Below are 12,625 nucleotides of genomic sequence, written 5' to 3'. Positions count from 1 at the left end.
AGCAAGACACTTAACCCTCCAGGGGCGGACTGTCCCTGTAATAAGGGCGTCTGATAAATGCTGTAAATGTAAATGAAAGACAGGCCACTGCTCTCACACACAGAAATCAAATGCAATGATTCATTTAGTGCTTTGAACGTCTGTGCATGTCCATACTCTTGAGTCAAGGCTGGTTGTGATTCTCATCTTTCTTCCACAAAACAAAATTCTGGGGCAACACGTGCGCTTTAGAGATATTCAACGTCACGTAGCAGATGTTCGAAACCCCAACCCGCCAAGGTGCCCCTGAGCAAAGCACCGTCCCCACACACTGCTCCCCGGGCACCTGTCATGGCTGCCCACTGCTCACCAAGGGTGATGGGTTAAATGCAGAGGATGAATTTCACTGTGTGCACCGCGTGCTGTGCTGCTGTGTATCACCAAGTGACAATCACTTCACTGACAATCTTAAAAACTGAGTCCAGATAAGTGGGCACAGACCTAGAATTCACTCTGAGGACTGGCATTAGCAATTAAAATTAAATTCATTGTATTAATTTTAACCAACTGTAAATATTGAACAACTGTAAATATTGAATAAACGTCACAGTGGACTGGGATAATAAGACATGCGATGTATGATGCTTGCCGTCTGTCGCGGTCAGTGTGAATGGTCAGTTTGCTTTTGCTCTCTGCTTGTGTATGATCGGCAAACACTGCTTGACCTTCGTTTTTATCCCGTAAAAGTTATGACGAGAGTGGAATGTGCCAGTCAGGGAAGTTTGCCCCCATTCCCTTCGCTTCTCTCGGAGATTACCGTTCACCTTCAGCGGGTTAGGGATTTATTCTGAAACGTCGCATACCGTCAAAAGCGCATTTTCACCATTTCTCGAATGCAGAACTCACTGCTGACTTTACTGAGGTTCGTCACCCTTGAAGTGTTGTTCCAGGCCCGTGGGCGCTGTTCTCCTCGTCCTCAATGGCGCGGGACCAATCTGAGAAAGACGTGGATCCTCCGATCCAAGAACGTTTTAAATGCCAGCAACTGTCACCATCATTTTCATTTACCAGCTTCATGTTGAGTTTGTTTGAACTGCTCGGGTCTGGTCTCACACTGTGCTGTGTGCAGAGATTTACCGACCTCCTAAACATAATAAGGACTTTTTGAATGACTTTGCAGACTTCTCAGCCGATCTTCAACCTAGATATGCTCGTGTTCTAATGGTTGGGTATTCAATTGTTCACGTGTGTTGTCCTGACATGCCCATTCTCATGAACTCATGAAAATAGACACAAACTGGATGGTTTTGAACCCTCTTTTTATTGAGAAAGTTGCTTCAACAAAGGCTCTTATATCTCCTGTTGATCATGACCCATCTGTGTCTGGTTCCTGCTCTGCTTGTCAGGAGATTTTCCAACTGTGGGGCCTTGTGTTCTTAAACTGGTAAATAGCAGCCTATCTTCAGGGGTTGTCCCAAGATTTTAAACATGCAGTTGACCCTACAGTTCTGAATCATTACAGGCCTGTCTTGAAATTGCCTTTCTGGAGCTGAACATTTTTTTGGAGGTTTGTCAGTCTGGTTTTAGCTTTTTAAGTTTTTAACTATATATTTTAGCCACTGACTGGAGACCGCGTTATTCTTCTACTTTTAGAATTGACTTGTGGATCACGTCCCTTTAATTCTGGGTTCGGAGCAGTGGGTGGGCAGGTATATCCCTAGAGTGGTTCAGGTCTTATCTGAAGGATCCAGCCTGGATGTCTTCGTCTGCTCCCCTCCTGTATGGTGCAGGGTTCTAGACTAACTTTTTTGCACTGGTTGCACTTGTGCAGCTAACTTTTTGGTTCTTTTAAACTGCTGCCCATATAGGCAATATTGTCTTGTAAGTTTGTTAAATATTAATCAGGTTAACATAAAGTTCTCTATTTTAAGCAAAATTCCTCAAGATAGGTAACTTACCAAAAATGTACCTCACTGAGCTTAAAACAAAAAACCCTACAGAAAGCACAATAAATGAAATAAAAAGAAAATCTAAATTAAAATGGCAAATGTTTTAAGGGCTTGACCTTGATTGCCATCTCGGCTTGACCTGCTGCTTGTTGCTGAAAGAAAGTGGGGAGATGTGGGAAAGTGGGGACACTTGGCCAGTACATGTGTTGCTGCATGTGGTGTTTTTTATAGATGCATTGTGCTTTTTCAGTGCGTAATTTGTACCATTTTACCCAGGCTCAGGCTCTGGCTCGCACAGTAAAACAGCGGTCAGGTCATGCATTTCGATTGGACGCTGAGGCAGTACAATGGAGGCTAGCTTCTGCCGATTAAGAAAGCAAAGTCTGAGGTGTGGGGAAAAAAAAACTTTAAACATGATAATAAAATGATGATAAAAAACAGTCATGATGGGTCTGGACTACTCGCCCTATGCGGATGACTGCTAGATTTCCCTTTAAAGAGGAAAAAAGACTCATTCTATATCGCCTTTACTAAAATGTCTTGAAGACTATAACTTATAACTGTCCTATAACTTCTTAAAATGTAACAGTCTTTGGGTGTTACACTGAGACGTCCAACCTAGAGTTTTACCACAATGTATTAAGGTAACGGTCACAACCTTAGGGGTAAAGGTGGATGCAGACTGTAAAATTAGGGTTGCCGTCAAATCTAGCTTCTTCCAGTTGAGACGGCCGGCTAAAATAAAGCCAATCCTTTCTGAGCAGCACTTTGAGCACTTTGTAATCCACGCTTTCATTACCAACCCAGCTTGATTACTGCAATGCGCTTTACATGGGGGGGTTGGTGTATTCTATACCACCCAGTTTCAAAGGGTGCAAAAAGCTGCTGCATTTTACCGGTTTTAACCATGTCTCACTGGTTCCCTGTTCATTTTAGAATTCATTTTAGAATTCTTTTATTTGCTTTTAAGACTCTGAATGGTCTTGCCCCTCCCTACCTTTAAGAGCTGTTATAGTCTTACACACCCTCCCGGTCTCTCCAGTCAACTGGTCATTTGCTCCTAAACGTGACAAAAAACGTAAGCGTAAGCATAGAGGGGACATAGAGGGCGCTTTTACTGCTGCAGCGCCGAGACTGAATGTTAGAGTGATTTATAAATAAAGTTGGTAAGGAATGAGAAGTGTCCTCAATTTAAAGAGAAATTAGATAAGAGTATTGATAGAGTGTTGATGCACTATCTCAAAATAAAAATTAATTGTCATAAAACAATGATTAGTATCTCAAAATAATGACTTGGTATCTCAACCTTTTTTGAAATATTGAATGGGGATGACAGCCTAGTGGGTAACACACTCGCCTTTGAACCAGAAGACCCAGGTTCAAATCCCACTTACTACCATTGTGTCCCTGAGCAAGACACTTAACTGAGTGTCTCCAGGGGCGGACTATCCCTGTCACTACTGATTGTAAGTCGCTCTGGATAAGGGCGTCTGATAAATGCTGTAAATGTAAATTCTGTATAAACTGGTCCAGAATAAATGTGATGTCTAATATGTGTGCTTTAGTACTGTGGGATGGAATAATGGAGGGCAAAGTCAAGGTTATAGTCAAATTAATGTAAAGCTTTATTGTCATCTTAGCTGTAAACACTGAAGAACATTATGCTGTTCACAAATGTTCACATGTACTTTGTATAGTAAGTTACCTTGAGCAATATGTGACTTTTACAGAGCTCCATCTACTGATACTTCCTTGATGGTCACTGACAATTGATTATTTATTTATCTGGATTATATTGTTTAAAGTCACTAAATACTTTATTTCATTTTTCATTTCGAGATACTTAGTCATTATTTTGAAACACAATGGTGCTCCAAAGTTTGAATTGTCTGTCATTTAGTCTGAGCACTGATCATGATCATCTTAGTCATCATTATCATCATCATCATCATCATCAGAGTGCTAATTTTAATCTCATACAGGGATCTTCAAAGTGAAGTGATTGTCACATGTGATACACAGCAGCACAGCACACGGTGCACACAGTGAAATTTGTCCTCTGCATTTAACCCGTCACCCTGAGTGAGCAGTGGGCAGCCATGACAAGCGCCCGGGGAGCAGTGTGTGGGGACGGTGCTTTGCTCAGTGACACCTCAGTGGCACCTTGGCGGCTCGGGATTCAAACCATCAACCTTCTGATTACAGGGCCGCTCCCTTAACCGCTAGGCCACCACTGCCCCTAAACAGGACTTTTTGTCAGAAGTGGGATTTGTTCGCCCCCTGGTCAGTCAAGGTCGCCCATCCAAGGTCAGTCAAAAGTAATGCGTTAATAAGGCAAAGTCCCTCTCAAGTCACTCTGGCATGAAGCACATCCCCTGAGGTGTCCTCATTTCACACTTGACTGGCCCTGCTTTTGTTTTGCCTCTGTTTATTCTAACTGCTGAAATAACGCAGTGAAACAGACAATTTCACACATTCTGCTGGAGAAAATCCCATCTCTCCTGCGCCAAAACCTTCTTTCTGACTGGAAAAAAATTCTTAACACCTTTATCACAAAAGTAGGACATACGTGCTCTTGTGGTTTACACCCCTGTTATAATCCATATTTTACTACAAATTAAATAAGAGTGGAGGGGAAACCTCAGCAGAGCTCATTGCTCAGTAAGCATTGCCATAAGAATTCTATTTTTTCTTTAAATTTTTTTATAGATGCATTTTTAGCTAGTTAATAAGAGTGTGCATTTTGAGAGTGAGAATTTTCTAGGGCTGCACAGTTAATCGAATTTTAATCACGTTTTTGGCTGCCACAATTAGTTTAAAATTAAGATGATCAAAGGCAATATTTAAATGTATAATAACCAACCACCAGGGGGCGAACAACAGCATAGACTGAGTGGCAACCTCAAATTGGGACAGCGTGAGACCTGCAAGAAAGTGTCCCTCATTCGGGGTTGTAAAAGTTGGCAACCTAATCGATAAGTACACTATAGATATGCACATTAGATGTCGCATTCAGCCTCTCAGCAGGCGTCAATAACGCCGCTATTTTTGGACGGGGTTCCAACCTCATTCAACCATGCTTCTCCGACGATACGCGCCGTACAGCTGTAATAACGAGCGAACGAAGAATCAATGCATAACATTTTAGAAGTAAGATTTTATTTGATCATTTTCTATGAGTATGTTACCCAAATAAGCATGTAAATGGATGTTTATCTTTTATATTAAATATAAAAAATTAAGTATTGTCATAGTGACCTGCCTTCGTTCATTTCTTAAGCCAGAAAATGTTGACAAGCTGTTTTTTAACGCAAAAAGTGCAATAAAAATGTATTTACCTAAATTAATGAACAATCGTGATTAATAATCGTAATTACAATTTTAATAAAAAATATTCAGATGATCATTTTGGCCATAGTAAGCCCTAGTATGTTCTTATTCTGACTCAGAGACGAGGGCTAGATCGAGGGTGCACAAAGTAACTACGCGGGTCCTCATCCCAAACAACAACCTGCAAACCAAACACATGCTGCTACGTGATCAAACAGACAAAATAATTCTTTCCTGGGATCCATGTTGTCCCTCGTTCATTTGTTCATTGTTACAATGATACTGGACAATGATAGTGGACTGAGCACACCATGTAAGTACCCATTATTTTATGGTTTTACAATGCTATGTCCTCTGGCATCACAAGGGCATATGGTCGAGGGCTGCCACACTCCCTGAGATGATCGCTGGCCCCTCCCAGAATGCTCCACTGTCCACTCCACTGCTTAAACAAGCTGAATGAGTGGGAATGAAAGAGTGGGAAAGGCAAAGATAGTTAAGATATTTAAGATATTTTAAATTGGATGTTTGGTTGTAAAAACATTCTTTAGTTGAAGACCCAGTTGTGTTTTTTCATGTTCCCACAAGAGGTTTGAAGTTTACTGGTCCCACGATTTGATTCGATTAGGATTATCAATGCCCTGATTATCAAGGCATCCAATTGTTCTACATTACTTCACATGATGTTTTCAAATACAATAGTTAAGGTTTCATCCACATTTGGATTATACAAGATATTTCAACACTCCTGCCTTGCACGTCCCATTATGCCCTGTCTCTCATGTCTTTACAGAATAGAAGAATACTGGTAATGGGACTTAAGTGTTGATGATTGGGAGTGCCGATATTGAATATTGGAATGATCATAACCCAGAGCTGCAGAACAATGGGTGATTTGGCAGCATACCTCCAGCAACTTAAGAGAAAGACACACTTCATTGTCCTCCTGGCCCCTTTTAGAATATCTTCCTGTAACTGGACTGCAAATTCATAATGGGTTTACTAAATTTAACATAACTCAAAGTTTCCACGATTAGATTTTCCAAAGAGGGCTTATTCCCGATTACCAAATGCACAAATTGATTCATGTGGCTAGAATCCAACAAATCAGTCCATTCTAGAGATACTTCAAATGGATCTTATGGTACTATACCACATTATATGTGGAAGCTGTGCCTTTTAGTAAGGCAAATGTTAAATAAGAAAAGATCTTATTCTCCCCAGCAGTCAGGTGGGATTTCCAAATTAGATTCTTACTAACCAAGGGACCCTATTATGTCCTGCAAGTGAAACAGGTGAGGATGGGTGGGCTACTCATGAGATTTAACAAGAACATCAAAAATTTGCTGAGGAACATGGCAGAAATTGGGACCTTCTGTTTGCAGTAAGCAATGTCCCTAAGTCCTCACATTTACATTTACATTTACAGCATTTATCAGACGCCCTTATCCAGAGCGACTTACAATCAGTAGTTACAGGGACAGTCTCCCTGGAGCAATTTAGGGTTAAGTGTCTTGCTCAGGGACACAATGGTAGTAAGTGGGATTCGAACCTGGGTCTTCTGGTTCATAGGCGAGTGTGTTACCCACTAGGCTACTACCACCAAGTCCTCTGTGGGATTCTCCTGCTGTGGTTTGTTGTATTCTCACAAACCAGGGCAGTGACTGTGATGACAACTGTAAAGGGACACACTGTAAAGAGCACAGAGGGAACAGCGTGCAACTTATAATCAAACAGCCCAGCACGGAGAATTCAAACTAGGAGACAGAATCTTAGTGCCGGTCCCCACAGTGGAATGCAGTGGAATGCCTACTTGGCAGGGACCGTTTAAAGTGTCTCTGAAGGGTGTCTTCTCTCTCCAACTGCAGGAAGCAAAGGGGCAGCGGTGGCCTAGCGGGTAAGGAAGTGGAATTCAAATCCCAAACAGTCAAGGTGCCACTGAGCAACACTGCTTGACAAATGACAAAGGAGGCCTTTGACAGGGGTGACACCCTTTGGGCTGTTTGGAGCTGCTGCTACCTTCCAGCACTTCATGGATCAATTAGACCCAGTGTGGGTCTAAATATGCCTATTTAGATGATGTTGTAACACACAGTACAGATTGGGAAAATCAATCTAAGGTAGCTTTTCAAATACTTTAAAGGTGGACGATTGGTTGTAACTACTGAATATTTCTTTAGTTAAAATTCCAGTTCTGACAATAAAGCCTTAATCTATTTAATTTGCCTGTTTTCTCTAGTTCCCTTCCGTTCAAACTCCCCTGCTGCTCCTCATGACTTAACAGTACATGTGAAATAAGTAAACACTAAAATCATCATTAACTGGGCTGTCACTTTCCTGACTATTGTCATTCAAATAATCGTGATTAACAATGTCATTGTTTTTCTCTCTTCGCCTTGTGCTGACTCATATAATAATAATAAGAATGTATGCAAGTATGCATAGTTCAATTTATATTTGTAATTTATATTTATATTTTATCTATCATTTCTGTTTTTTCTTGCTTAGCAAAATTCCATATGAAATATCAAGAAATGATATATTGACAATGTAAGAGGGCCATGGTGAGATTATGGTGGAAGCAGTTTGTGGTGAGGAGTGAGGAGCTAAGACTAAAAAATAAAACGTCCTGGGTTCATGAGAGTGTTGTTGCAGTTCCTGATTATTATGCTTTTTATTCTAATCAATTAATTTACAGATGCCATCATTTACATTTACAGTATTTATCAGACGCCCTTATCCAGAGTGACTTACAATCAGTAGTTACAGGGACAGTCCCCCTGGAGCAACTTAAGGTTAAGTGTCTTGCTCAGGGACACAATGGTAGTAAGTGGTCTTCTGGTTTCCCACTAGGCTACCACCACCCTACCTATCATTTAAATTTACAAGCGCCAAACATCATGGCTGTGGTTGTTGCCTGTATTACTATCCTACACTTAGGTAATCTGTCCTTTTTCTTTGCTAAATAAAATGGTTTGGTCCATGGCTCTTGTGGCGAAGTCACCCTTTCTTTACAGAAAAATGAACGAATAACAATATGTTGAGATGATCCCATAATGCCCCACATGACACCAAACTGCCATCTGCTGAAATCATGTCTGATAAGAGGAGGACCTCCGATCTGCCCATCACACCCACAGGCAAACCACCTCTCCAGCCTGGTGAGCTGTCACACGGCCAGCGGCACGACCGCCTGGCAGGGTCGCATCACACGTCACCTGCCGATCCGGCGACCAAGCCGGCAGACTAATGAACGAGGAGCCGCAGTGTGCGGGATTCTCCTGGCGCTGCCCGCCACACGCACAAGGCGACAAGTTTTTCCTCCAGGCGGTAAACGCGCAGCAGGTGGAAGGAGCTGCTCACCTCTCCAGCTCCGGTGACGGGGCTGCGCGGTAGCGGCTGTAATCCACGCGGTCCATCCTCACGTCCCGCCGGCCATCCGTCAGCGGCGCGGACGCGTCCTCGCTCCTCGCTTCTCTCCGCGCCCTCTGCGGCTGAAGTTCGGGCTGGACGGGAGCGGGGCGGGGCGAGGGGCGGGGCGAGGGGCGGAGTCGGGGCGGGGCGGGGCCCGGATTAAAAAGTAAAACGGCGGCGGGGGCTGGGGGATTAAACACAATAATAAGGGGGACGCGACAACGACAGATGTCTGTTAGTGAAGTTTACTGATGTTATCTGTGGGCGACAAATAAAATGCCCTGACGATAAAACAAGAAGGCATACACATTTGATCAATTTATTTAAATGTTATTTTAATGATCGAAATGCACATTAAAAAGAGATCAGACCTGACCTCATATTGCAAGAACGATAATTTTTTTTTATACATTTCTGTTGTTGTTTTGTCTCAGAAACCAACACTGGTTTAAACCCCTTTCATTATGAACCACTGCGGCATAAAAAGATCCAGGCCGGTGCTGTGTGTGTGTGTGTGTGTGTGTGTGTGTGACATGCTTTCTAGCTTTCTGCTTAATAATCCACAGAGTCTGCAGATGGCTGTGATCCCTGTTGTCTCCAGTTATCTCAATGTTTCTGTGTGCCCACCAACACACACACACACACACACACACACACACACACACACACACACTTTGTTTATTGGTAGCAGCAGTTCTAATCCCTCCAGCCCCCCAGGCTGAACCCAGGCGTCCATCAGAAACATGAGTCCCACACTCCACATCAAGTCACACAAATCCTTGTAGAAAAACAATCAATCCATCCTGAAATAAAAAATAATAATAAATCCAGATTAAACAGGATAATTGTGCATTATAATACTGTCTGTAAAATATCTGTACAGCACCTGACTGAACGCTAAACAGTATCCACTTTCAGTGTTCACAATGTTTTTACACAGTGAACCCATTTCCATGTATGTGAGACTACACAGAGGTAGGATGACATTTAAAGAAGAGAAGACACATAGAAAGTACTGTAGAGCGCGTCCCAGAAAACCAATGTCTGTTTGCAGAAGCAGCAGGAGTCCGCTGGGCGATGTTCGACAGCTATTAAAGGAACCTGTTTAGGTGCTGAATGGGCCTGGTTCTAAAAACCCATTTCCAAATAAGAACAGTCCCAAAACAGGCGGAAATGTCAAATGTCACTAGTGAAATGGCAAATGTCAAATTTTACTTTGCTTCAGCAATTTGTATTCCAAACCAGACAGTTGGAAGGATGGAAGGATGCCTTGATGGCAGTGGTCATAAAGAACGGGACCGGACCTGTTTAGGATATGTTACATTAATTACCATCGCCTATGAACCAGAAGACCACTAAATCACCAGATTAAACCCAACATGTCCCCCATTGTGTCCCTGAGCCAGACACTTAACCCTGCTCACCAAGGTTGATGGTCAAAAGCAGAGGACACGTTTCGTTGTGTCACCGTGTGCTGTGCTGCAGTGTTTTACAATGACAATCACTTCACTTTCAAACCTGGCAGCAATCCCGGCAGCTTCTACTCATTTTCCCCCAGCCTAATTCTGGACAAGTTACCACATTATTGTACTGTGGTGTTGCGGTAAATGACGTCCCTGTTAAATAGATAATCTGTGCACACAGGAACATTAATTAGCTGTGTTGTGTGGAAATTATACCACGTCTAGATTGTTTTTAAATGATCTACAGTAATGTTTAAAAAGTTCATTGGGGCGGTGGTCATGTGATCCGATACAAGATGGACACCTTAGGATTTGGCTCAGGGCACAGTTACTCAGGGCACAGTTAGGGCACAGTTACTTAAGACCCTACTCTGATTAATACAACTACTAGATATTTTATAGAAAACTTTACTCCTCTGACAGCAGTGGCTTGGTGACTGACATCTGTTCTTTTTTAGAGACTATTTCTTTACCTGCAAGGACAGAAGAGGACCATTCCATGTTAAATGCCCCTTTCACTTCAGAGGAGGTCTGGACAGTCATTCGGGATATGCCTAGCAGTAAATCTCCAGGTCTTGATGGCTACCCTCTGGAATTCTATAGGACATTTTGGCCCTCAATTAGCCCGATGTTTATGCCTGTACTCAATGACGTCTTTTCAGGTCAGCTTCCAGACACCTGGAAGTCTGCCAAAATCAGTTTACTTTTAAAAACTCCATAGACTGCTCTTCATATAGGCCGATTAGTCTTCTAAATGTAGATTACAAGATTATTACTAAAATTTTATCTCGAGGATTAGAAAACCTGTTGCCTAAAATTATTAATCCAGATCAAACCAGTTTTGTCAAAAATAGATTTGGCTCAGACAACCTGCATAGACTCTTTAATATACTGTATCAGGCCACTTCCAGTAAGGATCCAACCCTATTAGTTTCACTTGATGCCGAAAAGACATTTGATCAAGTTGAGTGGTCCTTTTTATTTTCCACACTTGAGAAATGTAAATCTCATTAAAGCTCTATATACAGGCTCTATAGCAGTTGCCAATACAAATGGTCTATTGTCTCAGAGTTTTGCAGTATGTATAGGCTGCCAACAGGGGTTCACCTTATTTATTGAACCCCTTGCTGAATCAATTAGATGTAATTCATATATTCATGGCTTAAGATTTTATTTTACAATGTCACTCGTTGCATCTCCTTATATGCAGATGATGTACTCCTTAATCTACAACATCCAAAAGTATGGGTGCCTAATGCTTTGGACACTACTGATAAATTTAGTGCCCTCTCTGGCTATAAAATAAACTATGACAACTCAGTGCCATTGCCCTTTAACATCCCACAAGATCCTGTTGTTCAGTTTCCGTTTCGCATGTCTCATAGAGGATTTAAATATTTGGGTGTTTTTTTTACCCCAGACTTCCATGATTTGAGTGATAGTAATTATTATCCTTTGATTAATAGAATTGTGGAGGACCTGGGGCTTTGGTTTGCCTTGCCTACATCTTTTTTTGGCAGAATTAATGTTGTTAAAATGAATATTCTCCCTCGGTTACTTTACTTGTTTCAAAGTCCATACTTTTTTCAGATTTTCAACAACCATGTTTCATTATATTTTGAATGGTAAAAAATCAAGGGTTAAGGGTGTTCTTACTAGATTGAAGAGTAGTGATGGCGACTCTTTGCCCAATTTCCAGCTGTATTACTGGTCAGCTCATATAAAAAATATAATAAGTTGGTTTCTGAATAGGAGAGACTCATTATGGCTTGATTTGGAGGCCCTGACCATAAAACCTACTACTTAAATCTCATTGAAAATTTCGAAATGATTGAGACTATTTCCAGCAACCCAGTTATCTTTAATAAGATAGAAAAACTAGAAAAACTGGGAGAGGAGGGGGTACTGGCCTTTTAATATCAAGAAATTGGTCCTTCACACCAATGCCTCTGACACATCTTAACATCTCTTCTTTCGAATTCCATGCAGTCTCAGTTTCTTCTCCTGTGAACATCAATCTCATAGTCTTATATCGCCCTCCAGGGCCACTTGGGCCCTTTATAGATGAATTGGACACTCTCCTCAGCATTTTCTCTTTAGAAACCCCCCTAACTCTCCTTGGTGACTTCAACCTTCCATCAGCCCAGCTCCAATCATCCTGCCTTCTTCCCCTTCTCCACTCTTTTTCCTTGACCAACAGCAACATCTCTCCCACACACAAAGGAGGGAATGTCCTGGACCTGGTCTTCAGTCATCCTTCTCCAACTTCTGACCTTTCTTCCACTCCCCTTCACATCTCTGACCACCACTTCCTGACCTTCACACTCACGGTACCTACAGGATCCACAACTGTCCCCCATCCATCCTTCATTAGACACAACCTTCACACTGTCTCACCCTCATCTGTATCTTCCTGCATTCTTTCACATCTCCCAACCTCTGCCTCATTCCTCTCCTTACCACTAGAGACCGCTACTAACTCTCTCCTCA

The 12,625-nt window shown here is 42.0% G+C and overlaps 1 protein-coding gene across 3 annotated transcripts in view; it reads right to left on the bottom strand.

Moving 5' to 3' along the window:
- dab1b (DAB adaptor protein 1b) overlaps positions 1-8,755 on the bottom strand; it is a 29,350-nt gene extending 20,595 nt beyond the window's left edge. For all 3 annotated transcript variants that reach the window (XM_028978238.1, XM_028978240.1, XM_028978239.1), the window contains exon 1: positions 8,622-8,755. The gene's annotated coding sequence lies outside the window, so the exon portion shown is untranslated. The remainder of the gene's footprint in view (positions 1-8,621) is intronic.
- Positions 8,756-12,625: the final 3,870 nt, after the last annotated feature.

The sequence above is a fragment of the Denticeps clupeoides genome, chromosome 4 (assembly GCF_900700375.1).
Source record: "Denticeps clupeoides chromosome 4, fDenClu1.1, whole genome shotgun sequence".
NCBI lineage: Eukaryota > Metazoa > Chordata > Actinopteri > Clupeiformes > Denticipitidae > Denticeps > Denticeps clupeoides.
Note: the sequence above shows the minus strand (reverse complement) of the source record. Positions and strands in the feature narration are given on the sequence as shown.